The sequence below is a fragment of the Cetorhinus maximus genome, unplaced genomic scaffold (assembly GCF_964194155.1).
Source record: "Cetorhinus maximus unplaced genomic scaffold, sCetMax3.hap1.1 HAP1_SCAFFOLD_965, whole genome shotgun sequence".
Lineage (NCBI taxonomy): Eukaryota > Metazoa > Chordata > Chondrichthyes > Lamniformes > Cetorhinidae > Cetorhinus > Cetorhinus maximus.
This window is the reverse complement of record NW_027596907.1, coordinates 46416-74032: the sequence shown is the minus strand read 5'-3', so window position 1 is coordinate 74032 and position 27617 is coordinate 46416. Positions and strand designations below refer to the sequence as shown.

Genomic DNA, 27617 nt, shown 5'->3' with positions numbered 1-27617 from the left:
CTCTCGACCCCTCCCTCGTTCTCTCGACCCCTCCCTCGTTCTCTCGACCCCTCCCTCGTTCTCTCGACCCCTCCCTCGTTCTCTCGACCCCTCCCTCGTTCTCTCGACCCCTCCCTCGTTCTCTCGACCCCTCCCTCGTTCTCTCGACCCCTCCCTCGTTCTCTCGACCCCTCCCTCGTTCTCTCGACCCCTCCCTCGTTCTCTCGACCCCTCCCTCGTTCTCTCGACCCCTCCCTCGTTCTCTCGACCCCTCCCTCGTTCTCTCGACCCCTCCCTCGTTCTCTCGACCCCTCCCTCGTTCTCTCGACCCCTCCCTCGTTCTCTCGACCCCTCCCTCGTTCTCTCGACCCCTCCCTCGTTCTCTCGACCCCTCCCTCGTTCTCTCGACCCCTCCCTCGTTCTCTCGACCCCTCCCTCGTTCTCTCGACCCCTCCCTCGTTCTCTCGACCCCTCCCTCGTTCTCTCGACCCCTCCCTCGTTCTCTCGACCCCTCCCTCGTTCTCTCGACCCCTCCCTCGTTCTCTCGACCCCCCCCTCGTTCTCTCGACCCCCCCCTCGTTCTCTCGCCCCCCCCCTCGTTCTCTCGCCCCCCCCTCGTTCTCTCGCCCCCCCTCGTTCTCTCGCCCCCCCCTCGTTCTCTCGCCCCCCCCTCGTTCTCTCGCCCCCCCCTCGTTCTCTCGCCCCCCCCTCGTTCTCTCGCCCCCCCCTCGTTCTCTCGCCCCCCCCTCGTTCTCTCGCCCCCCCCTCGTTCTCTCGCCCCCCCCTCGTTCTCTCGCCCCCCCCTCGTTCTCTCGCCCCCCCCTCGTTCTCTCGCCCCCCCCTCGTTCTCTCGCGCCCCCCCCTCGTTCTCTCGCGCCCCCCCCTCGTTCTCTCGCCCCCCCCTCGTTCTCTCGCCCCCCCCTGTTCTCTCGCCCCCCCCGTTCTCTCGCCCCCCCCGTTCTCTCGCCCCCCCGTTCTCTCGCCCCCCCCCGTTCTCTCGCCCCCCCCCCCCGTTCTCTCGCCCCCCCCTCGTTCTCTCGCCCCCCCCTTAGTTCTCTCGCCCCCCCCTCGTTCTCTCGCCCCCCCCCTCGTTCTCTCGCCCCCCCCTCGTTCTCTCGCCCCCCCCCTCGTTCTCTCGCCCCCCCCTCGTTCTCTCGCCCCTCCCCCTCGTTCTCTCGCCCCCCCCCTCGTTCTCTCGCCCCCCCCCCTCGTTCTCTCGCCCCCCCCCTCGTTCCCTCGCCCCCCCCTCGTTCTCTCGCCCCCCCCTGTTCTCTCGCCCCCCCCGTTCTCTCGCCCCCCCCCGTTCTCTCGCCCCCCCCGTTCTCTCGCCCCCCCCCGTTCTCTCGCCCCCCCCTCGTTCTCTCGCCCCCCCCTCGTTCTCTCGCCCCCCCCCTCGTTCTCTCGCCCCCCCCTCGTTCTCTCGCCCCCCCCTCGTTCTCTCGCCCCCCCCTCGTTCTCTCGCCCCCCCCTCGTTCTCTCGCCCCCCCCTCGTTCTCTCGCCCCCCCCCTCGTTCTCTCGCCCCCCCCTCGTTCTCTCGCCCCTCCCCCTCGTTCTCTCGCCCCCCCCTCGTTCTCTCGCCCCCCCCCCTCGTTCTCTCGCCCCCCCCCCCCTCGTTCCCTCGCCCCCCCTCTCGTTCCCTCGCCCCCCTCTCGTTCTCTCGCGCCCTACCACCTCTCGTTCTCTCGCCCCCCCCCGCACCTTCTCGGTCACTCTTGCTTCCAGCCCCCTCAGTCTCTTGCTCCACCCCCCCCCCCGCCCCCCCCCCAACTCCCGGTCCCCCCCCATCCCACCGGCTTGGAATCTCATGCCTCGCCCCCTCGCCTCCCCCTCTATCGGCATCTTGCACCCCCCCTCCCCCCAAAGCCTTCACTCTCCGCCCCTCCCTCCCTCTGTGTCTGTTTCGGTGTCTCCGTCTGATTTGTATTCCTTTGGTTCGGAAAGGAGTTGAAGGATATTAAAGGCCAGGCTATACCTGCCGAGCATCGAATCATCGATTACAAATTATTTATTCACCGACTGGCTCCTTTTTTTTACTATTCCAAAAACAGCTGTCACATTCCCCAAAACATTAAAAACCTTACTTCATTTTTTAAAAAAATGTAAAGCATTATTTTTTTATTGAGCCTCTTGTAAATCTATATTAATCGGGATGATTGTAGAGAAATGGGATAGGGGTAAGGGGAAATACCCGTCTGAAATTTGTATCGGGAGGCATACCGCTCTCTGCAAGTGTGTCTCTCACTGTGTTTGGGAATTGCTGTGTGTTGATTGGGAATGTTGGTTGAGATGGTGCGTGTCTGTGATCTGCTGCTTGTGTCTGGCTGCAGCCTGGTGTCTCTCGGCTCCTGCTACCATTGTTTTTCTTTTCTCTTTTTTCCTTTCCTTCCTTCCCTCCCTCCCTCTCTCCCTGCCTCCTTCGCTGTTTTGTGGATAGTGATTCCAGTCCCTGTTGCGGGGAGGGACACAATCTGCAGCTCAGGAGGCGCGCTGAGAGGGAGTGAGCGAGAGCGCTCTGCACTGCATCTCGCTCAACTTGGAAGCCTGGGCGTTGTGAAAGACACTGGTCAGTGTGTGCCTCCACTCACACTCTTCCCCCTCTGCCTCCCCCATTCCCTCTCCCTCTCTCCCTCCTTCCATCGTGTCTGCATCTCCTCCGCTGTTGACTCAGGAATTCATGGGACCTTTGCTGCCCCGCATTAGTATTTGCTGTCTGACATGCCGATGTGGAGGCTGGTGAGTGGATTTTCTGGGACGGGGGGGGGGTGGAGTTGGGGGGGCGGGGTGCGGAATGGCAAGATGAGCTGTTAGTGTGGATGATTGTAAACGGAGGGATGTGGATCTGTGTCAGCGCTTCTATGCACACTGCAGCACTACCCCTGCTGGCTTTACCTGACTGCCTTTTCTATTCCTCACCGCCCCCCAACTCTACCACCATTCCCACCGGCATCCAGCTTCCCCTGCATGGTGCTGGCAACACGTTGGCAGCTTTCCGTTTGTCGCTGGTTCCGGAACTTTCCCCGCCCCTGTGCTCTGATCCGCCTCATCCTGATTCATGCCATGTTAGGACAAGACGTTATCGTCGGTGGGGGGGGGGAGTTGGCATGGCGACTGTTGCCATGTCACTGTGCAGGCACTAGCTGCCAGGCAATGTTAATGTCTGTTTTAATCGTGCAGTTTCTGAATCTTTGTTGGCGGGACGGTGTCAGTGTGTGTGCGGGTGTCCTGCTACCAGTAGTGAGAGAAACAAGACCACCTTGCATTTGTATGGCGCCTTTTAACGTGGTAAAACATCCCTAGATTCTTCACAGAAGCTATATAGAACAAAATTTGACACTGAATCACAAGGAGATATTAGGGACAGGTGACCCAAAAGCTTGATTAGGGAGCGCCTTAAGGAGAGAGAGTGAGACGGTGAGGTTCCTGAGCTTGGGGCCCTCAGGCAGCTGAAGGCACAGCGGCCAATGGTGGAGTGATTAAAATTGGGGCATGCTCAAGAGGCCAGAATTGGGGGAATGCAGAGATCTCAGAGGGTTGTAGGGCTGCAGGAGGTTGTAGAGATAGGAAGGGTTGTAGGGGCTGGAGGAGGTTACAGAAATGGGGAGGGTTGTGGGGTTGCAGGAGGTTGCAGAGATAGGGAGGGTTGTAGGGGCTGAAGGAGGTTACAGAGATGGGGAGGAGGGGGCGTTTTAATATCTGTCTGTGTGGCAGAATTCCCTACATGGACAGACATGGAGGGAGATGGGGATAGAGAGATAAACAATTTGCATTTCTCTAGCACCTTTCTCCCCAGGACATCACAAAGTTTCATAGCCAATGCGATACTTTTTTGAAATGTAGTCACTGTTGTAATGTAGGAAACGCAGCAACCAGGTTGCGCACAGCAAGCTCCCAGAAACCGTAATGTGATAATGGCCCAGATTATCTGTATTTGGTGACTGTAGGGGAAATGCTGTCCCCGGGGAGGTGTGAGTGCTACCCACTGAACCGCAACAGTCTCACTCTCTTAAGAATTCCTCCCCACCCACCTCCTTATACACAGTGATTGAGATGGACAGGGTGACAGACAGGGAGGAGTAACTGGAGTTAAGAGTTATCGATACAGGACAGTGCTTCTGAGAAAAATCTTATCTGGCAGGATTGAGTTTATGCGAGGAGTGAATAGTTCCAGGGCTGAGGGATTTTAGCTCCGCGGTTAGGTTGGAGAAGCTGGGGTTGTTTTCCTTGGAGCAAGAGGTGTACAAGATGATGACAGGGCTAGATAAGGTAGACAAAGAAAAGCTGTTCCCATTGTCTGATGGTGGATGGACTGGGGGGGTGCAAAAGATACAAGAAGGATGTGAAGAAGAACTTTTTTACACGGTGAGTGGTGATGACCTGGAACTTGCTGCCCACGAGGGTGGTGGAAGCGGAGACAATGAATGATTTCAAAAGGAAGTTGGACGGCACTTGAGGGAAATAAGCTTGCCCGGCTATGGGGATAGAGTGGGGGATTGGGGCTGACTGGATCAGTGTACAGAGAACCAGCATGGGCTTGATGGGCTGAATGGCCACCTCCTGTGCTGTAAAGACTCTTGGTGATGGAAGGTTTGGAAGAGGGCAACAGATGTGAAGAGGATAAATCTAGTGAGCCGCAGAGTGGGGAATATGACGGAGGCCTGGAGGGACTTGATGGCTGGTGTCGGATATTTTGGAGTTGTAAAGTTGAGGAGTTGAGAGGCCAGACAGGGACAGATAGACAGTCTACCCAGCTGTTCCTGTCCTTTCAACTTCCCTCGTAGCCCAGTCTCATAGATTTAACCAAGTTCCTTCTTGTATCCATGATCTGGATTTCACAGCCACTTGTCCCATTATTTCAAGTGGTGCGAAAGAACCTTTATTATGTTAACGTGCTCCTAAAGTGTTGAACTTTATTTGCGTCCAAAATATAACGTTCTTCCATTTCTGGCATCTGGCGCACTAGAGATTGATTCGTAGGCTTCAGTGCCAACTGAGTTTCAGCACTCCTTCTCATTCTGATTCCACAACTGAAACGTGGGTTTGTGCTAAACACGCACATGCGCGTGTGCATGTACGCACGTGCTCCTCTCAGTGGGGGTGTTATCCCCTTGGGTGATGGTTTCCTACAAGCTGGTAAATTGCAATAAGAGAAATTAGTTATTCTGAAGTGTGACACCACTCCAAACACTCCTGTTTTTTTTAAAAGAGAGAGGAAAACTTTCTAGAGTGGCTTCCACCAGCTCCAGACGTCCCAAAGCGCTTTACAGCCAATGAAGTACTTTGGAAATGCAGTCACTGTTGTAATGTAGGAAACACAGCAGCAAATTCTTGCACAGCAAGGTCTCACAAATAGCCATGTGATAATGACCACATCATTTGTTTGTGATTTTGAGGGATAAATATTGCCCAGGAGACCAGGGAGAATGTGCTCTGCTCTTCTTCCAATCTTTGGGATCTTTTATGTACAGTTTTAGAGAGAAGGTGAGGCCTTGTTTTTACTGTACCTCTGACAGTGCAGCACTCCATCGGGACTGCGCTGGTAGCATTGGCCTAGGTCTTTTTCCCTCCCAAGTCACTGAAGTGGGATTGAACCCACAACCAGCAAGAGTGTCCACTGACCCATGGCTATACTGGGGGAAGGAGGTGGAGAGAATTCCAGAGTTTGACGCCTAGACAGGGATGGCTGCCGGTAGGGGAGTGATGGAAACTAGGAATGCGCAGGAGGGTAAGTGTTGACCTCTTGGACCAGAATCGGGTATCGGGAGACAATAATTTGGGACAAAATGAATAGTTGCATGGGTAACTGTGGATGAATTAAGGAAAGCCAGTATGGATTCTTAGAATCTCTCAGAATCTTTACAATGCAGAAGGAGACCATTTGGCCTATCGAGTCTGCAGTGGCTCTCTGAAAGAGCATCCACCTAGTCCCATTTCTCTGCCTTAATCCCGTAACCTTGTACATCCCCTCTTTACAGGTAGCAATGCAATTCCCTTTTGAATACCTCAATCGAACCTGCCTCCACACCCTTTCAGGTAGTTTGTTCCAGACTCCAGCTGCCCTCTGGGTGAAAATATGTTTCCTCACATCACATTTATCCTGTCCATACCCCTCAAAGAATCGTGTTTAACTAACTTGCTGGAGTTTTTTTGAAGAGGTAACAGAGGGTTATTGAGGGCAGTGCTGTTGATGTGGTGTACATGGATTCCAAAAGGCATTTTATACAGTGCCACACAACAGACTTCCGAGCAAAGTTATTGTTCATGGAATAAAAGAGGCAGTAGCAATATGGATACAGAATTGACTGAGTGACAGGAAATAGAGTAGTGGTTAATGGGTATTTTTCAGGCTGGAGGAAGGTTTGTAGTGGAGTTCCCCAGGGGTCAGTGTTGAGACCCTTGCTTTTCCTGATTGTATATTAATGACCTAGACCTTGGTGTACAGGGCACAATTTCAAAGTTTGTGGATGATGCGAAACTAGGAAGCATTGGACAGTGTAGAACTTCAAAGGACATAGACAAGTTGATGGAGTGGGCAGATAGGTGGCAGATGAAGTTCAATGCAGAGAAATATGAAGTGATTAATTTTGTTGGAAGAACATGGAGAGACAATATAAAACAAAGGGTGCAATTCTAAAAGGGGTGCAGGAATCGAGAGACCTGGGGGTATATGTGCACAAATCATTGAAGGTGGCAGGACAGGTTGAGAGAGCGATTAATAAAGCAATCAGTCTCCTGGGCTTTATTAATCGGGACATAGAGTACAAGAGCAAGGAGGTTATGTTAAATTTACAGAAGACACTAGTTAGGCATCAGCTGGAGTATTGTGTACAGTTCTGGGTGCCACACTATGGGAAGGATGTGAAGGCATTAGAGAGAGTGCAGAAAAGATTCACAAGAATGGTTCCAGGGATGAGAAACTTCAGTTATGTGGATAGATTGGAGAAGTTAGGACTGTTCTCCTTAGAGAAAAGAAGACTGAGATTTGATGGCGGTTCAAAATCATGAGGGGCCTGGACAGAGTAGATAGGGAGAAACTGTTCCTACTCGTGAAAGGATTGAGAATGAGAGGGCTCTGGTTGACAATAATTGGCAAAAGAGACAGAAATATATGAGAAAAAACTTTTTCACGCAGCGAGTGGTTGGGGTCTGGAATGCACTGCCCAAGAGTGTGGTGGAGGCAGGTTCAAAAAGGAACTGGATAGTTATCTGAAAAAGAAGAATGTGCAGGGTTACAGGGAGAAGGCGGACAAATGACTAAGTGAATTGCTAATTTGGAGAGTCGGTGCAGGCATCAGTGCATGGGCCGAATGGCCTGCTGCACTATAACAATTCTGTGATTCTGTAACTGCAGCATTCTGGGAAGATGTGCCCTTCAGGCGAGACACACTGTCTGACAGGCGCAGGTTTCAGATTGTATGGCATTGTCGGGTTCTCCCGGTGTGCCAGGCCGGTCTCCATAAGCCAAAGCACCAGATCATACTGAGCTAGCTGACAATCCATCTTGTTGCTGTTTGTTGGGTGGACTAAGAAACAAAATTATCTCCCATGATGGGCTCCAAGGGTTAAATTCCGAAGACAGGTTGCACTGACTAGGCTTGTATTCCCACGAGTTTAGAAGATTAAGGGGTGATCTAATCAAGGTGTTTAAGATAATTAAAGGATTCAGTAAGGTTGATAGAGAGAAACTATTTCCTCTGGTGAGGGGGAGGGGGTGGCGAGGCGCTCAGAAAAACGGGGCAGAACCTTAATTTGAGCCAGGCCATTCAGTGGGGGATGTCAGGAAGCACTTCTTCACACCAAAGGGAGGGAAAATCTGGAACATGCTGTCTCTCCACACCAGCCTCACCAGCTTTTTCGGTGAGGGGGAGGGAGTCAACTGAATTTCAAAACTGAGATTTTCTTTAAACTCCGGGTTATGGAATCAAGATGGGTAAATGGCAGGCCCTTGATTAGCCTTGATCCAATTGAATGGCAGAACAGGCTTAAGGGGCTGAATGGCTGCCAGCTATGTGAGATATATCAGAGTGTTACAGTGAGGGGTATGGGGTATATCAGAGTGTTACAGTGTGGGGCTTTGTTTGTGTCTTCTGTCGTTGGTGTGGGATATACATGTTGCTGGCGTGGTGTTTGCGTGGCTGATGTGTCGTCAGCACTGTGGATGTTTAGCCTACACCCACTGAACACATCTCCCTGTGTTGAATGCAAGATGTTTTCTTGGGGTTGGGGGAACAAGCTGTACTTCATTAGGAGCTGGTTATTCCCTGGGCTCTGCACTCCCAGAGCAAGCAAGGACAACATGCTAGAATGAAGTGTACCATTCCCAGGGCAAAGCACAGCTACTCATGACAATGTGGCTGCAGCTGTTTGGGAATATTTACCTACCCTAATCTGAACTGGCAATTGGCAGGGTGGGGGATGTGATTGTTGAAGTTCTGAAGCTGCTGCAGCATGTTGACAGAGAGTGATATCGGTCTTTTCAGTGGGTACACACTCGAACATTGCTGACTATTTCAGCTTGTATGGGTGAATTGCCAACATTTGTGTGCATTGGATTAAGAGCATTTGTTTTCATTTTTGGCAGCCACTATCCCCATCAAACAGGCCCAGGGCAGGTACAGCATTGGGTTAGATACAGAGTAAAGCTCCCTCTACACAGTCCCCATCAAACACTCTCAGGACAGGTACAGCATGGGGTTAGATACAGGTTAAAGCTCCCTCTACACTACTACAGGTACAGTATGGGCTTATAGAATGATACAATGGTTATTGCACAGAAGTTGGTCATTCAGCCCATCTTGTCTGTGCTGGCTCCTTGTAAGAGTAACTCAGCAAGTTTCCCTCCCCCACTTTTATGTCGTAGCTCCTGCAAAGTTTTTTGCTTCAGATAATAACCCGATTGACCCTCCCCCCAGCTCACTCTCAGGCAGCACATTCCAGAACCTAACCACTTGCTGCATGAGTGTTTTTCTCATATCATGTCTGTTTCTCCTCATGTCATTGTTGCTTCTTTTGTCAATCACAGAAATTCACCAAGGTTCCTTTGACAGCGCCTTCCAAACCCTTGACACTACCATCTAGAAAGACAAGGGCAACAGACACATGGGAACACCACCACTTGGAAGTTCCCCTCCAAGTCACTCACCATCCTGACTTGGAAATATATCACCGTTCCTTCACTGTCGCTGGGTCAAAATCCTGGAACTCCCTTCCTAACTGCACTGTGGGTGTACCTACACCACATGGACTGCAGCGGTTCAAGAAGGCAGCTCACCACCACCTTCTCAAGGGAACTCGGGATGGGCAATAAATGCTGACCCAGTGTATCCCGTGCATGAATAAAAAAAATATTAAATCTGTGTCCTCTGGTTTTCACTCCTTCCACCAATGGGAATAGTTTCCCCCTATCTACTCTGTTCAGACCCCTCAAGATTTTGAACAGCTCAATCAAATCTCCTCTCAGCCTTCTCCTCCAAGAAAAGCAGTCTCAACTTCTCCAATCTATCCATGTAACTGAGTTCCTCATCCCTGGAATCATTCTTATTAATCTCTTCTGCGCTTTCCAACGTCTTTACTTCCTTCCTAAAGTATGGTGCCCAGAACAGGGGGCAAAACTCCAGCTGAGGCTGAACTAGTGACTTTGCGCTTGTACTGTATGCCCCTATTAATAAAGCCCAGAAGACTGTAGGCTTTATCAACCACACTCTCAACCTGTCCTGCCACCTTTCAATGATTTATGCACATATACACCCAGGTCCCCCATTTAGTCTTGAACCCATTATTTTATATTGACTCTCCATGTTCTTCCTATCAAAATCCCATAAGCAACGGATCAGATCTAAGCTAAGTAATGCAAGGGGTCATCAACAGTGTTATCAAGCACCGCTTGCTTAGCAATAACCTGCTCACTGACACCCAGTTTGGGTTCCACCAGGGCCATTCAGCTCCTGACCTTGTTACAGATTTGGTTCAAACGTGGACAAAAGGGCTGAACTCCCAAGGTGAAGTGAGTGTGATTGCCCTTGACGTCATGGCTGCATTTGACCATGTGTGGCATCAAGGAGCCCTAGCAAAACTGGAGTCAATGGGAATCGGGGAAAACTCTCCACCGGTTGGAGTCATACCTAGTACAAAGGAAGCTGGTTGTGGTTGTTGGAGGTCAGTCATCTCAATTCAAGGACATCACTACAGGAGCTCTTCAGAGTAGTGACTTAGGTTCAACCAACTTCAGCTGCTTCATCAATGACCTTCCATCATAAGGTCAAAAGTGGGGATGTTCACTGTGCAATGTTCACCATTCGCGACTCCTTAGATGCTGAAGCAGTCCACGTCCAAATGCAGCAGGACCTGGACAATATCCAGGCTTGGGCTGACAAGTAGCAAGTAACATTTGTGCCACACAAGTACCAGGCAATGACCATCTCCAACAAGAGAATCTAACCATCACCCCTTGACATTCACTGGCATTACCATCACTGAATCACCCACTATCAAGATCCTGGGGGTTACCATTGACCAGAAACTGAACTGGACTAGCCATATAAATACTGTGGTTACAAAAGCAGGTCAGAGACTAGTAATCCTGCGGCGAGTAACTCACGTCCTGACTTCCCAAAGCGTGTCCACCATCTACAAGACACAAGTCAGGAGTGTGATGGAATACTCTCCACTTGCCTGGATGAGTGCAGCTCCAACAACACTCAAATAGCTCAACACCGTCCAGGACAAAGCAGCCCCGCTTGATTGGCACCACATCCACAAACATTCACTTCCTCCTCCACCGACGCACAGTTGCAGCAGTATGTACCATTTACAAGATGCACTGCAGGCATTCACCAAGGCTGCTTAGACAGCACCTTCCAAACCCATGACCACTACTACCTAGAAGGACAAGGGCAGCAGATACACGGGAACAGCACCAGCTGGAAGATCCCCTCCAAGTCACTCACCATCCTGACTTGGAAATGTGTCACTGTTCCTTCACTGTCACTGGGTCAAAATCCTGGAACTCCAGCCCTCCCCCCTCCAACAGTACTGTGGGTGTACCTACACCACATGGACTACAGCAGTTCAAGAAGCAACTCCCCACCACCTTCTCGAGGGATATTAGGGATGGGCAATAAATGCTGGCCCAGCTAGAGGAACCCACATTCTGTGAATAAATTTTTTAAAGAAATGAATCATTTCACATTTCCCCGCATTAAACTTCACCAGTCGTTTGTCCGCCCATTCCACCAACCTGTCTATGTCCTTTTGAAGTTCTACACTGTCGTCCTCACAGTTCACAATGCTTCCGAGTTTCATCTCATCCACAATCTTTGAATTTGTCCCCTGTACAACAAGGCCTAGATCATTAATATAAGTCAGGAAAAGCAAGGGCCAGCATTTATTGCCTATCCCTAATTGCCCTTCAGAAGTAGTGGTGAGCTGACTTCTTGAACCGCTGCAGTCCCTGCGGTTCAGGTGCACCTACAGTGCTATTAGGGAGGGAGTTCCAGGATTTCGACCCAGTCGCCCATCATAGAATCACAGAATCTCACAGTGCAGAAGAGGCCCTTCGGCCCATCGAGTCTGCACTGATACGTGAGAAACACCTGACCTACCTATCCAATCCCATTTACCAGCTCTTGGCCCATAGCCTTGAATGTTATGACATGCCAAGTGCTCATCCAGGTACTTTTTAAAGGATGTGAGGCAACCCGCCTCCAACACCCTCCCAGGCAGCGCATTCCAGACTGTCACCACCCCCTGGGTAAAAAAGCTTTTCCTCACATCCCCCCTAAACCTCCTGCCCCTCACCTTATGTCTCCTTGTGACTGACCCTTCAACTAAGGGGATCAGCTGCTCTCTATCCACCCTGTCCATGCCCCTCATAATCTTGTACACCTCGATCAGGTCGCCCCACAGTCTTCTCTGCTCCAAAGAAAACAACCCAAGTCTATCCAACCTCTCTTCATAGCTTAAATGTTTCATCCCAGGCAACATCCTGGTGAATCTCCTCTGCACCCCCTCCAGTGCAATCACATCCTTCCTATAATGTGGTGACCAGAACTGCACACAGTACTCCAGCTGTGGCCTCACCAAGGTTCTATACAACTCCAACATGACCTCCCTACTTTTGTAATCTATGCCTCAATTGATAAAGGCAAGTGTCTCATATGCCTTTTTCACCACCCCGCTAACATGCCCCTCCGCCCATGTTGCTACTGTCCCTTTTATTCCATGAGCTATAACTTTTCTCACAAGTCTGTTGTGTGGCAATGTATCAAACGCCTGTGTACACCACATCAATAGCATTGCCGTCATCAGCCCTCTCTCTTACCTCTTCGAAAAAACTCTAAGTTCTTGAAGCATGATTTTCCCTTAAGCAGTCCATGCTGGCTTTCCTTAATTAACCAACACTTGCCCAAGTGGCTATTAATTTTGTCCCAAATTATTGTTTCTAGAAGCTTCCCCACCACTGTGGTTAAACTGACTGGCCTGTAGTTGCTGGGTTTATCTTTACACCCTTTTTTTGAACAAGGGTGTAACGTTTGCAATTCTCCAGTCCTCTGGCACCACATCTGAGTCTAAAGCAGGTTAGATGGAGAGTAAAGTTCCCTGTGTCACAATGCAGGTGAGATAGGAAGTGGAAGCTTCGGGATGCCGGTCTGTTGTGGTATTTTTATGGTTAATCTCGAAGGGATTAGGACTCGGGATGATGAGTTGAGCTCAATTGCTGTCCACTGTCCTTACACGTGGTGTATGGATGTCAGCTAAGATAAAAATTCCCTATGACGCTTCCATGGTTGAACATCCACATGCCTTGAATGGGAACTGGACCTCCTGGTAGGAATGAATCCAGAGATTAGTGGAGACCAAAAGCATGGTGTATGAAGTAAAGGTGCTTGGTGTATGTGAGGCCTTTGAGTTAGTCGACATGGATGTTGAATTCAGTGCCTTTGGGGGTGGGGATGGAGGAGCAGAGGCCATGGGGGCATGCTGGGGAGCAGAGGGTCCAACCAGTTAGAAATAGCGTTGGGAGAAAATCAGCTGGTCGCAGAGTGTGAAGACCAGAAGAGTTTGGGGCTTGGGCCTGAGGTAACAAAAGTGGGGAGTAATGGTGGTGCGGTGAAGGTTGGAGAGGGAGGGTGTTATAGAGTTCATCTTCAGACAACTTTTCTTAGTGGAAATATTTAACTTTATTTACAAGACAGTAGCAGCAACTACACGTGTGCGTCAAACTCTATAACTAAAGAAGAACTCCCCTGTAGAGGTCACCCGCGCTGCTAACACATTGGTTTACACAGATCATGTGATCTTATAGCACAGGATTATTCTCAAAGGTAGAGTCCAACATTTCCCAAAACTATAATTATTACCCTTTAACTTTTCTGTACATTTTGTATTTACAAAGTTACTTATCTCATGATATTACAATATTTACAAAGATCATGAAATTACAAGTTCAGTCTTTCAGATGGTTTCCTGATCTGTGTGGAACAACGCAGCTCCACGACTTCTGCTTCTTTTGTAGGAAACATATTCTCTGGAACCGCATGTACCTTGGCAGGTACTTGCAGTTCAGTGTCTTCCACTCCAACAGAGACATCAGACATGTCTGTCCTTGGTTGAGCATCTTCAACAGGAAACACTGGTTCAGTAATGGTTACAGGTGGAACTGTATCTTGTTGTGGTATCTCTCTCTTTCTTAAATGGCCCACATGCTTATGGGTAATCCAGCTCTCCAATTCCATGTGGTACTACAATGGTACGGTCACTGAACTTTGCCCGGTAACCACTTCGGTCCTCCACTGAAATTCCTTACATATACTGCTTCTCCAACAGTAAATTGTCTCTCATGACTATGCAAATCATGAGTCTCTTTTTGATTCCCTTGACTTTTCTCCACCTTCTCCTCCAAATTGGGAAGTATTAGGCTCAATCTTGTCCGAAGATGGCGCCTCATCAGTAATTCTGCATCTTCTTTCTACGTGTCTTTTTACCACAGAGTTTAGCCTCAGTCTTCTTTTTGACTTCACTGTTGGCCAGATTCCTCTCAGATGCAATCTCAACCTATCTTAGTTCAGTAGCTGAGCTACCCAAGACTTCATTAACTGCTTGCCTCTTGGAAAGTTCTACGACTTTTGCTTTGAAAGCCCCTTAGCTTCATTTAGCTGATTCTTCAGCCCTTCTGTTTCTTTCTTGTATCTGTTGGCTGCCTCCTGGAAACTTGAACATTGCTGCGTCCTCTCTGCCAACTGGTTCTTCAGTTTGTTCAGAGAGGTTCTGAATTCTTCCTGTTTCCCTTCGTACTGTTCCAGAGACACCATCTTTGACCTGAGGAAATCTTGTAGTGTATGAAGGTTTTTCAACAGGTTTTCCTTTTCTTTACGAAGGTTACTCACTTCATCTTGACCTCTGGCATTCAGCAGAGTCTCCTTGAGTTTCTTCTATGTCGTTGTTTAAGACAGTCTTCATTTCTTCAGGTTGTTGAGTCCTTACACACTCCTTTTTCATCCTATTGCGGTCCTTGGATTCTCCAGGCTCTTTCTGCCATGCTTTGCCTTGTTCCTTTTTTGAGACATGAACTCTCCCAGCTTCCTTTTGAAATTTCACTGGCCAATCGAAGTTAATTTCCCTCAACCAATTTCATCTTAGAAGGCTTGGTCCTCTGCCTCTCAGTACCATTACGGGTATCTGTGCCGATTAGTTTCTGTAATGGACAGTTACTCTGCTGATACCTTTTACTTGGGTTTCTTCGCCTGTGTACTTTTTCAACTTGCCAGATGTTTGTTCCAAATTTAATTGAGGTTCACCATTATTTAAATATCTGAAAGTGTGTTCTCCAATTACAGTAGCGGAAGCTCCCATGTCTACTTCCATTTTTAATGGTTGACCATTCACTTGTACTGTAACAAATATTAGCTCTGTCTTCCCAACTTTTATAATGAATAATGAGTGAATGACAGAATTGGCTGCTCTAGGCTGTTCCATACTAAAGACTTCATTGGACTTTATTTGTTGTTTGGAAGCCTGTTTAAATCTTGCTTTGCAGTGTTTCATTATGTGTCCACTTATGTGACAAAAATAACATTCTACTTTTTAAAATCACCAATCACTAGAAGACTGACTGTTTCCCCGTCACTGAAAACTATTTTTTTATTTAGTTGCTAAGCTGTTTCCTTTCATTTTTTGGTTAGAGGGAGTTGTTTCCCGCTTCGCAGCAGAGTCCTCGCTTTTCGCACCACTTTCGGCTGACTATTCCCCCCTGATTTGGATTACGGCACCATTTTGCACCCTTTGAATTGCTTGTGAATTTCTTACAGCGCTTTCCATTGCCAGTGATATTTCTAATGCTTTCTTAAAATCAAGATTCACTTCAGCCAGCAATTTCCGCTGAATAATGTCATCCTGCACGGCACATACTAAACAGTCTCTGAGCATGTCATTTAGGGTTTCACCAAAATCACAATATTCCGTTAGTTGTTTTAATTTTGCCATGTAGGTAGCAATTGTCTCCCCCGGGGCTCTATTCCATAGAATCTGAACCTCTGCATTTTGACTGGGAGGTTGGGTTGAAAATGTCCCTTAATGAGGTCTACTAATTCACTGAAAGTCTTTGAATCTGAGGCACTGGGGGGCCATCAAACTTCGAATTAAACTGTAGATTTTGCTCTCACAAATACTCAGGAGAATCGCTCTCCTCTTTTCCTCCCCTGTGATTTTGTTTGCTTGAAAGAACGCAAGATGTTCTATATACTGAGACCAATTGTCTGTGGCTGGCTAAAAGAGATTGATTCTGCCAAACTATGGCACTTCGGATGAGTATATCTTCTGTTATTTTTAATGAACTTAGATACTCACAATCGCTGGGCGAGGCAGCACCGAATCTGATTTATCCTCATTGCCAATTTGTTATAGAGTTGATCTTCAGACAACTGTTCTTAATGAAAACATTTGACTTAATTTACAAGACAGCAGCCGCAACTACACGTGTGTGTCAAACTCCATAACTAAAGAAGAGCTTCCTTGCAGAGATTCCACGTGCTGCTAACACATTGGTTTACACAGATCATATGGTCTTACATACAGGATTATTCCTAAAGCTACAGTCCAACATTTCCCAAAACTATAATTACTACAGATTGGTGGGGTGGAAGAGTAGCTGCAGGTGTGAGTTTGAGTGAGGGAGGGAGGGGAGAGACAAGGAAGAGGATTGTCGAGGTTTTGGAGCGAGATTTTAGTATCTGTCGATTGATCTGCAGTGAGGAATTGAGTGGGAAACTTGGAAGAGTCTAGTTAGTGCCAGCACCTTGCCTCCAGCCGATAGGTTGAGGCAGCGTTGGATGCTAGCAGAATGAAACACTGTCGATCAGCACTACTGTGGAAAGTGACCAGAGCAGGGTGTGGGTCTGGGCAGGGGATCCTTCAGAATCCAGGTGGGATTCCCTAGACTATATTGACTTAGACTAATTCTCTACCTCCCTCCCCCGTGCACCCGCAAACTCCGTCTTTCCCTGTGCTAGATTGGGGTTGCTTGGAAACATGCAGGCCAGTGTTGGTGCTGAATGGAGTTTCCATTCCCTGACCTGAATTCAGCAGCGCCCCATGCTACTCTGCTTTATCCCACCAGCACCACTGCTGCAGATTTAACACCCTGTTCCCCCAACAACTGCAGATTTAACACCTTGCTCCTGCTCCCCCGCTGCAGATTTAACACCCTGCTCCCACCCCTCCTGCAGATTTAACACCCTGCTCCCACCCCTCCTGCAGATTTAACACCCTGCTCCCACCCCTCCTGCAGATTTAACACCCTGCTCCTTGCCACTGCAGATTTAACACCCTCTCTCTGCCTCTCGCTCTCTCTGCCTCTCGCTCTGTCTCTCAGGCTGTCTCTCTCTTGCTCGCTCTTTGCCTGTCTCTTGCTTGCTCTCTGTCTCTCACTCGCTCTCTGTCTGTCTCTCGCTCGCTCTGTGTCTGTCACGCTCTCGCTTTCTCTCTCTATCTCTCTGATTGCCCCTCTTTCTCTCCCTCCCTCCCTCTTCCCCCCCTCTCCCTCCCCTCTTCTCTGTCTCTCTCTCCTCTCTCTTTCTCTCTGTCTCTCTCTGGAGGCCTATCTTTCTGAATGCCTCTCTCTCCATCTCAGTGTCTCTCTCTCTGGATGCCTCTCCCCCTCCTCCCCTCCCCTGCCCCGGCACGCACTCACAGTCTGACTTACTCGTTCTCCAGCTGAATGATGAAATGAAGACAGGCAGATTCAGATTTCTGGCTGTTCCCGAGGGGTTGGAAGCTGTTAAACAAAGTGGTTTTAATGAGCTGGAATCTTGTTTTTTAATGGTTTAGGGATCGATTCAGATGGTAAAGCTCTCACTTTACAGGGCAGACTGTAAGCCTGTACATCCAGCTCCTTCAAACTGACCCATCAAGGCCCTTGGCTCCTGTGATTATTAGTTCCATCACCCCCATCCCAGGCTCTGTTTAGTTTCTGGGTGGCAGAGTTGTCATAAAGCAGAATTTAATTGAGGGTTTTAAGATGATTAAAGGATTCAATAGAAAGAAAGTGTTTCCTCTTTGGGGTGGGGGGGAGCTGCAGAACAAGGGGGAAGAGCCTTAAGATTTAAGCCAGTCTGTTCAGGGGTGATGTCAGAAAACACTTGCTCTCACAAAAGGGAGTGGAAATCTGGAACTCTCCCTGCTTGGGTAAGTGGGTCAAGAGTTAGAGAATCAAGGTGAGTAGATGGAGTTAAGGTACAGATCAGCCCATGATCCAATTGAATAACAGAATAGACTCCAGGGGCCGGATAGTGTCTCTGGCATGCTCTGAACCTCACCACCCCGCGCTCTCTCCCCTCACCCCGCGCTCTCTCCCCCCACCCCGCTCTTTCTGTCCCCCGGTTCTCTCTACACCCCACCCCCCCCTCCCTCCCTGCTCTTCGTTCCCTATTTCTCCCATGCATGCACATACTCTTTCACTCGTTCACTTTCTTGCTCACACCCTCGCTCGCACTGTGCCTCCAGCTTGCGCGCTGCCTCTCTCAAGCCCAATCCTTTTAATAGTTCCCTGTCTATATTTAGCAGGAAGAGAGGGAAAAATCAACTGGTAGGGGATTTTTCTTTTGAAAGTCAGACTTCCTTCGCTGTCTATTTCCAGCCGTGTGCCACACAGATGTTTAATTTTAACCATCTGAAGGTTATTTACAAGGATTTTTTTTAGCCGGAAAATGTCGCCAGCTGGGTATTCATAGTCATCCAATTCAGTGGGACATTTTGTGTGTGTGGTTTCATCGACAACAGAGGGAGGTCTCGTTTACTGAAGCGTCTGCTTGGTGCTCAGGGGGAAGTCAGCAGAGAGTGAGTGAAAGGCAGGGGGTTTGCAGTTTGTAGCAGGGAGTTTGCTAGTGTTTCTCGTTTCACCCTCCCTTGTTTTCCTACCCCACCCACCCCCTCTTCCCATGCTGGCTTACTGTCTGCTTCTTCCCTGGTCATGCTGTTCAGCTGTGGTAGGCATCACTTGGGCACGGTAGGTGTATAGGGGGTGTGGTTGCTAAAGAAAGGATGTACATTTTATGGACGCCTGACCCTGCCTCAGGACATCCCACAGTGTTTCATGGCCAACTTTTTCTTTGAAGTGTTGACTGTTGTAGGAAGTGTGGCTGCTACTTTGCACGCAGCAATATCCCAGAAACAGCAATGTGCCTGGGTTTTCACTCCTAATAGGGGTAGCTCAAGTCGGGAAATTTCCTGGCTTGGTGCGCCTGCCTCGGGGAAAGATGCGCCCTGAATGGCGGAATTTTCATACTGGGGTTGAGGGCGGGAGTGGTGTGTAGGATTGTAGGTGTGTAGGCCCTCTGCCCCAGACCCAGATTGGAGGCAGCCATGGGAGCTGCTGAATGCCGCAGCGGCTGGTTGAAAGGCTTCCTTGGTTCTCTGGGACTTCACCCCAGTTGTTTCCTTCACCATTAGGCCTTCTAGCCCTCACCCCTCACTTGCCCCCACTGCTTCCCATGCCCATACATGCCACCCATATCTTCCCACCCACCCCCAATGGTGTCTCATACCCTCCATTCCAACCCATGGCTCCCACCCACCCCCCATTGCCCCTTACAGCCCCTTTGAAAACTTAGTGCAAACTCATGCCAACTCATGAAACAGTCCCATTCATGAAAGTTCATTCAATACATTTAAATCCCCTCAAGTATTTAATCCCGTAGAAAAACAAACATTTGTAACTATAATCCCATATCAAAGACAGCTAATCCTTTAATAATCTCCTTGAGCTGTCAAGTAATCTGGGAATTTACAGCCCCCCACTGTGTTACTCATAGGTTGTGGAAAGCGGCCAACCATTGATAATGCTATAATGATAGCCATTAGGGTAATGTCGACAAACAGTTATTGAAAATGCAAGGACAGATTTTTTTTCAACTCGAATGCAGGCCGGATTTTTTTCAGTTTTTAAAGGTCTGGCTATTTAAATGATTTGAGCTTCGCATTGAATTCAGATGGCCCTGCAGAGTTTGGGTTTCCCACATGTGGGTGTCATGTACTGCCCCCATTCAATCCCCTCCCCCCAACTCTGGGGACAATAGGATTTGTTGGGGGTGTGGGAAGTCTGCATCCGGGTCCTGCCCACCATTTTGGAAGGTCTCTGGAGTCTCGACTATTCTGAGAAAATCTGTGTGCCTTGGCCTCCTCATTTAAGGAGGGATATAGTTGCATTGTAACAAAGGTTGATACTGCCCAGGTCACGATGAAAGAGGAGGTAGGTAAGACACTTGAAGGGTTAAAAGTTTATTGCTGAAAAAGACATTTTGTCGAAGCTTTTTGTCGTGCACTCTTCAGGAGAATCGCAAGAATACCAATGTCAGGGGAAGTGACAACTTTATATTGTAAGAGAAAGAGTGCTGATTGGTTGGCAAGTAGACTTTGATTGGTAGAGGCATTGCCATGGAGAATGAACCAGTTAATGGTGACTGACAGTTAACTGCATTGTTTGAAATTTAAACCAGGCAGCTTGACTCTAATTGCTTAAGGCATTGCCCTGAGGAATGAACCAGTGAATGTCTGTCACTTATTTTGTTTAGCTGAAACAGGCGCAATGTGTGTACATGTTCTTTCTGCCTGCAAAGAACAGGGCCCTTGTGTATTTATATATGTAGCTTCCAGTCCACGCAAATGCGCCACACTGTGAGCCCGACTGAAAATCACAAAAAAGCTTCGACAAAATATTTTTTTCAGCAGTACTCAAGTTCTGTACTACCAAACGACTATTTGTATACCTGAGAACAGAGGTTTAAAGTTTGAAAAGATATTTGATAGACTGTCTGTACTTAAAGTTGATAAGGCAACAGGACCAGATGAGATGCACCCAAGGAAAATTAGGGAAGTGAGAATGGAAATTACAGAGGCACTGGCCATAATTTTCCAGTCTTACACTCAGGACTAGTGCCAGAGCACTGGAGAATTGCACATTTACACCCTTGTTCAAAAAAGGGTATAACAGTAAGTCCAACAACTACAGGCCAGTCAGTTTAACTTGCGTGATGGGGAAACTTTTAAGAAATGATAATTTGGACAAAATGAATAGTTACTTTGGCAAATGTGGGTAAATTAACTAAAATGGTGGAGGTAACAGAAAGGGTTGATGAGGGCAATACTGTTGATGTGTTGTACATAGACAAAAAGCATTTGATACAATGCCACACAACAGACTTGTGAGCAAAGTTACAGCTCATGGAATGAAAGGGACAGCAGCAACATGGAGAGGGAATTGGCTGAGTGACAGGAAACAGAGAGTAGTGGTTAGTGGATGTTTTTCGGGCTGGAGGAAGGTTTGTGGTGGAGTTCTCCAGGGGTCAGTGTTGGGACCCTTGCTTTTCCTGGACTTTGGTGTATAGGGCACAATTTCAAAGTTTGCAGATGGCACGAAACTTAGAAGCATTGTGAACTGTAAGGCTGACAGTGTAGAACTTCAAAAGGACATAGACAAGTTGGTGGAATGGGCAGACAGTTGGCAGATGAAATTTAATGCAGAGGGAAATGTGAGGTGATTCATTTTGGTAAGAATAATGCAGAGAGACAATATAAAGTAAAAGGTACAACTCTAAAGTGGGTGCGGGAAGAGAGGGACCTGGGTGTTCATGTGCATAAATCATTGAATTGTTGCGAGTGTGGTTAATAACTTGTACAAAACATTAGTTTGGCCTCAGCTGGAGTATTGCTTTTAGTTCTGGGCACCACACTTTAGGAAGGATGTGAAGGCTTTAGAGAGAGTGCAGAAAAGATTCATGAGAATGGTTCCAGGGATGAGGAGCTTAGTTATGTAGGCAGATTGGAGAAGTTGGGGTTGTTTTCCTTGGAGTAGAGAAGGTTGAGAGGAGATTTGATAGAGGCGTTCAAAATCACGAAGGGTCTGGACAGAGTAGATGGGGAGAAACTGTTCCCATTGGCGGAAGGATCGAGAACCAGAGGGCACAGATTTAAGGTTATTGACAAAAGAAGCAATGGCAACATGAAGAGAGTAGTTAGGATCTGGAATGCACTGTCTGGGAGTGTGGGGGAGGCAGGTTCAATTGAGGCTTTCAAAAGGAATTGGATTATTATCTGAAAAGGAAGAATGTGCAGTGTTAGGGAGAAGGCTGGGAGTGGCTCTAGGTGAATTGCTCCTTCAGAGACCCAGCACAGATAAGACTGGCTGAATGGCCTCCTCTGCTGTAACCATTCTATGATTCTATACTAGACTGATTCCTGGGATGACAGGATTGAGGTGAGATTGAATAGATTTTGTCTGCATTTGCTAGAGTTTTAAAGAATGAGAGGTGATCTCATTGAAACGTATAAAATTCTTAAGGGTTTGACGGGATAGATACTGAGAGTCTGGGGCACGGGGATCACAACCTCAGGATAAGGGATCAATGATTTAGGATCGAGCTGAGAAGAAATTACTTCATTCAAAGGGTTGTGAATCTTTGGAATTCTCTATAGCAGAGGGTTGTGGATGCTCCATCATTGAATATTTTCAAGACTGAGATCAGTAGATTTTTTGGACATTGAGGGAATCGAAGGATGTTGGGAGTGGGCGGAAAAGTGGAGTTGAGGTAGAAGATCAACCATGATCGAATTGAGTGGGGGAGTAGGCTGGAGGGGCCGAATGGCCTCCTGATTCTTTTTCTTAAATGGGGCAGAGGATCAGAATGATGTTGTGGTAAAGATCTACAAAGTGTAAAAATAGTAATGTAGGTTCGTAAGGCCATAAAAATGAGGATAAAACAATGGGATTCACTTCTAGAAGATCAGAATTGAAAACCATACATGATGTTGAACTTGAAAGGACCATGGTTAGACCACACTTGGAGTACAATACAGGCATTCTGCACTCCTGTTACGTAAAGGAACTTGAAGCATTGTAGAAGCTGCAAATAAAGATTTACAGTATCATACCAGAACTGAGAGGTTTTAAAACTACCCGGCAAGGCTGAACAGGCTGTGGAGAGAGAGGCTGAGGGGGTGACCTGATAGAGAAATCCTGAAGGGGTTTTGATAGGGTCGACATAGAGAAGATGTTTCCTCTTGTGGGTGGGACCAGAACTGGGGGCCATCAATGTAAGACAGTCACTAATAAACCCAATAGGGAGAAACTTCCTTACCCAGAGAGTGGGGAGAATGTGGAACTCGCTCCCACAGGGAGTGGCTGAGGTGAATAGTGTCGATACGTTTAAGGGGAGGCTGGATAAACACATGAGGGAGGAACGAATAGAAGGATATGCTGATAGGGGGAGATGACGAGGGGGTAAGAGGTTTGTGTGGAGCAGGTGGGCCGAATGGCCTGTTTCTGTGTTGGATGGAGTGGAGCCTGAACTCTCAACTATCTGACTTGGAGGTGAGAGTGAAATCATTGAACCAAGAATATCCTCGGATATTATTGATGGTAAACAGAAATGAGGGACCCTTAAGGTTTTTTTTAAAAAATTTGCTCCTTCCCATGTTCCCCCTCCCCATATTGGATTGTGGCCAATACTGCAGGATTCAGATATTTACCCCCCCCCCGCAGCAACTGATAGCTGAACACAGCACAGACCCCTTTCCACCCTTCTCACCGGACTGTGCACATGTTGTCTGAGTCACTGGCAGGTGGGAGAGCACTACGGGATGATCGAGTGGGGTGAGAGGAAGGGGGCCTGAGCTGGGAGTATTCCTGTAAGACCCATCAGTTGCTGACTTTTCCAGACCTCCCAGACGGTAAATGGATCTGTAATTGAGATCAATAGCAGGGAATTGTCTGGGCTGACATGTGCCGGTAGCATTTGATCAATAGGAATTAGAGGGATGTTCCGGAACAGATTTGTGCCCTGACTCCGGGTTTCATCTTACCTCCCCGCCTAACTTAACCTCACCCAAAAGTTCTCCCATCCTGTATCCACTCCCCCACAGGGCCCTGATCGCCCCTTGTTAACCAAGCCCCTCGGTTCTTTATTGTCTCACCACCAGTGCCCACTTACATATCAGAATTAAAATTCTCATCTTCTCTTGGCATTGCCCCCACTGGCTCACTCAGTAACCATAACAACCTGCACTGACTCGTGTGTCTATAATGTATAAAATATCCCAAAGAGATTCATGGGCTGGTGGGTGGGAGCTGTTGCTGTAAACGGGCACAAACTGCAACTGAACAGCCTGAGGGGATTCCAGGAACAGGTGATCAAAAACACCGTCAAACCCAAGGTTTTTGGGGGCGTCGTAATGGAGGGAGAGAAAGGCGGAGAGGTTTACAGAGGGAATTCCAGAGCTTAGGGCCCCAGGCAGCTGAAGGCACAGCCGCCAACGGTGGAGCGATGGAAATTGGAGGATGTTCAAGAGGTCAGAATTGGAGGAGCGCAGAGATCTTGGAGGGTTGTAGGGGCTGGAGGAGGTTACAGAAGGTTGTAGGGGCTGGAGGAGTTCTGCAGGAGCATCACAAATACCTGGAGTTGATGGAAACGACTTATCGGATATATATAGACAGATAAATATATCTTTATAATTACAACACAGGAAGAGGCCATTCAGCCCATCATGCCTGTGCCAGCTCTTTGAAAGAGCTCTCCGGTTAACCCCACTCCCCCCAGCTCTTGCCCCCATAGCCCTGCAAATTTTTCTCCTTCGATTATTTCCCCAGTTCCCCCTTTTGAAAGTTCCTGTTGAATCTGCTTCCTTTCAGGCAGCGCCTTCCAGATCACAACAACTCACTGTGGGGAAAAAAAAATTCTCTTCATTTCCCTTTCTGGTTCTTTTACTGATTCTCTTCAATCTGTGTCCCTCTGGTTACTGACCCCCCCTGCTACTGGAAACCGTTTCTCCTTATTCACTCTATCCAAACCCCTCATGATTTTGAACGCCTCGATTAAATCTCTCCCTTAACCTTGTCTACTCTAAGGAGAACAACCCCAGTCTCCCTCCTAAATATTTATGCGCACAAGCCATCCAAAGTTTCGCTACCCCCATGTATTAAACTTGCACCAAGTCCCATTCACCCATCCCCCCCCACCCCCCCCACACCGTACTCACTGATCCTACCTTTATTTCCTGGTCTGGCAATGCTTCAATTTGTAAAATTCTCTTTCTTGTTTTCAAATCCCTCTATAGCCTCGTCCCTCCCTCTCTAACCTCCTTCACCCCCCAAAAACCCTCTGAGATCTCTGCGCTCCTCCAATTCCGCCCTCTTGCACATCCTCCAATTCTCATCGCTCCGCCATTGACTGCCGTGCCTTCAGCTGCCTGGGGCCCTAATCTCTGGAATATCCTCCCTAAACCTCTCCGCCCCTCTCTCTCCTCTTTTGAGACACTCCTTAAAACCAACTTCTTTGACCAAGTAAAATAAAAACAGAATTACCTGGAAAAACTCAGCAAGTCTGGCAGCATCGGCGGAGAAGAAATCAGTCAACGTTTCGAGCCCTCATGGCCCTTCAGCAGAACTGAAGCATAGTTTCAACAAGGGAGAAATATAAATTGGTTTAAGGTGGGTGGGGGGGAAGAGACACATTGAGGGTGTGGTGTGAGCAGATAATCAAAAGATGTCAGAGACAAAAGGGTCAAAGAGGTGTTGAAGGTGGTGGTCTTTGTCTGAGAAAAGTGCTAATTAAGAATGCAAGACAGGATATTCAAAGTACAGCTCTAGTGGGGGTGGGGTGGAAAGACTAAAGGTTTTAGTTTTAGATTTAAAAATAATGGAAATAGGTGGGGAAAGAAGAATCTATATAAATTATTGAAAAAAAAGGCGGGTGGGGGGGGGAAAGAAACAGGGTGGGGATGGGGGGAGGGGGAGTTTAAGATCTAAAGTTGTTGAATTCAATATTCAGCCCAGAAGGCTGTAAAGTGCCTAGTCGGAAGATGAGGTGCTGTTCCTCCAGTTTGCGTTGGGCTTCACTGGAACAATGCAGCAAGCCAAGGACAGACATGTGGGCAAGAGAACAGGGTGGAGTGTTAAAATGGCAAGCGACAGGGAGGTTTGGGTCTTTCTTGCGGACAGACCGCAGGTGTTCCGCAAAACGGTCGCCCAGTTTGCGTTTGGTCTCTCCAATGTAGAGGAGACCTGCGGTCTGTCCGCAAGAAAGACCCAAACCTCCCTGTCGCTTGCCATTTTAACACTCCACCCTGTTCTCTTGCCCACATGTCTGTCCTTGGCTTGCTGCATTGTTCCAGTGAAGCCCAACGCAAACTGGAGGAACAGCACCTCATCTTCCGACTAGGCACTTTACAGCCTTCTGGGCTGAATATTGAATTCAACAACTTTAGATCTTAAACTCCCCCTCCCCCCATCCCCACCCTGTTTCTTTCCCCCCCCCCACCCGCCTTTTTTTTCAATAATTTATATAGATTCTTCTTTCCCCACCTATTTCCATTATTTTTAAATCTAAAACTAAAACCTTTAGTCTTTCCACCCCACCCCCACTAGAGCTGTACTTTGAATATCCTGTCTTGCATTCTTAATTAGCACTTTTCTCAGACAAAGACCACCACCTTCAACACCTCTTTGACCCTTTTGTCTCTGACATCTTTTGATTATCTGCTCACACCACACCCTCAATGTGTCTCTTCCCCCCCACCCACCTTAAACCAATTTATATTTCTCCCTTGTTGAAACTATGCTTCAGTTCTGCTGAAGGGCCATGAGGGCTCGAAACGTTGACTGATTTCTTCTCCGCCGATGCTGCCAGACTTGCTGAGTTTTTCCAGGTAATTCTGTTTTTATTTTGTTTTGGATTTCCAGCATCCGCAGTAGCTTTTAGCTTTTTGTTTTTTTCTTTGACCAAGTGTTTGGTTACCTGTCCCTAATATCTCCCTGTGTCTCAGGGTCAATTTCTGTTTGATAACCGCTCCTGTGCAGGGCCTTGGTCCATTTTTACTATGGACGAGGTGCTAGAGAAATGCAAGTCCTTGTTGTCTGTTCCTCCTTTAAGCCTGTATTTTATTTCACTGTAAGTAGCCTAGACCCCCAGGGCGGATATCAGTTTTCTTCTCTTGGGTGCTAATCTCCTCTTTGAGTGGCTGGACTGGTATTACAGCCTCTTAGTTTATAAGGTGACTGCTTGTAATGTGATATTTAGCCATTGCCGCCACCTCCCAACCCCCCGCAAACTCTGCTGCTTATCTTTAAGTAGTACTGAGTCCTCAGAGTGGAAACTGGATACCCTGGCAACAACACAGGCTCCAGTTTGGGGTAGGCCCTAGGCTCTGCATGTGGTGGTTGGTTGGGTGAGGGGAGGGAGGGGTGGGAGTTGTTGTCCAGTCTACACCAGAGATGGTCATGTCCTGAGGCGAGGGCGAGAGGAAGACCACCTCCTATTCACACAGGGTGCAGTGAGACATTGTTGTCAGCTGGCTGCTTGTCTATCCAGGCCTGGATGCTGGTATATTCTCCCGGAAGGTTGAAGCCATTGTCTCCTAATCCCTTGACACTTTTCCACATCCCTTCTGGCCACTGCCTCAGGCTGACCCTCTGACTCTCCATAACCTCACTGTCCTGTTTGACCCCGAGCTGACCTACCGACCTCTCTCCCATCACTGAGACCCTGGCAGTAATGTTGCCCATTGTGTCGGCCTTTCTGCTGGGTGTCATGGTTGTTGGTGTAACACGGGCTGGAGTGTGTTGTTTAGCAAGTTGGACTCTAGTTTGTGTGTGTGGCAGTGGGACAGGGGATGGGGTGAGGGAAGGAGGTGTTTGACCTTCTTCACATTTGAGAAGCCCTGGTGAATGCCCCAGATGCAGCTGGAGAGAGGGGAAGGAGCTGAGGTAAATGGGCAGGTGGAGGTTTACTTGGCTCCAATTAGCTTTTGATAAGTAACAGCTGGTTTGGAAAAAGACTTGAGAGAAAGAAATGAGCTTGCATTTCATAGCCCCTTTCACAGTCTCAGGATGTCCCAAAGCACTTCACAGGAAATGGAGCACTTCAGAAGCCATTGCCACTGTTGTAATGTAGCTAACCTAGCAGCTAATTTGTACACAGCAAGATCCCAGCAACACTACTGAGATAATGAATTGATAATCCAGCTTGTGATGTTGATTGAGGGATAGATGTAGGCCCAGGACATGGGGAGAAACTGCATCCCCCACTTTTCCAGTGGTTCTGTGGGATCCGTCCACCTCGGGGCCAATGGGGCATCTATTTACAAACCTATAGGAAAG

At 48.3% G+C, this 27617-nt stretch overlaps 1 long non-coding RNA gene across 2 annotated transcripts in view; it reads left to right on the top strand.

Annotated features, from left to right (window-relative positions):
* Nucleotides 1-27617, top strand: part of LOC144675347 (uncharacterized) — an 85999-nt gene that overhangs the window by 48604 nt on the left and 9778 nt on the right. Inside the window, exon 3 of one of the 2 annotated variants that reach the window (XR_013574941.1) lies at nt 9000-9316. The exons of the other annotated variant lie outside the window; for it this stretch is intronic. This is a non-coding gene — a long non-coding RNA (uncharacterized LOC144675347). Of the gene's footprint in view, nt 1-8999; nt 9317-27617 lie in introns of those variants that run through there. 2 annotated transcript variants of the gene reach the window in all.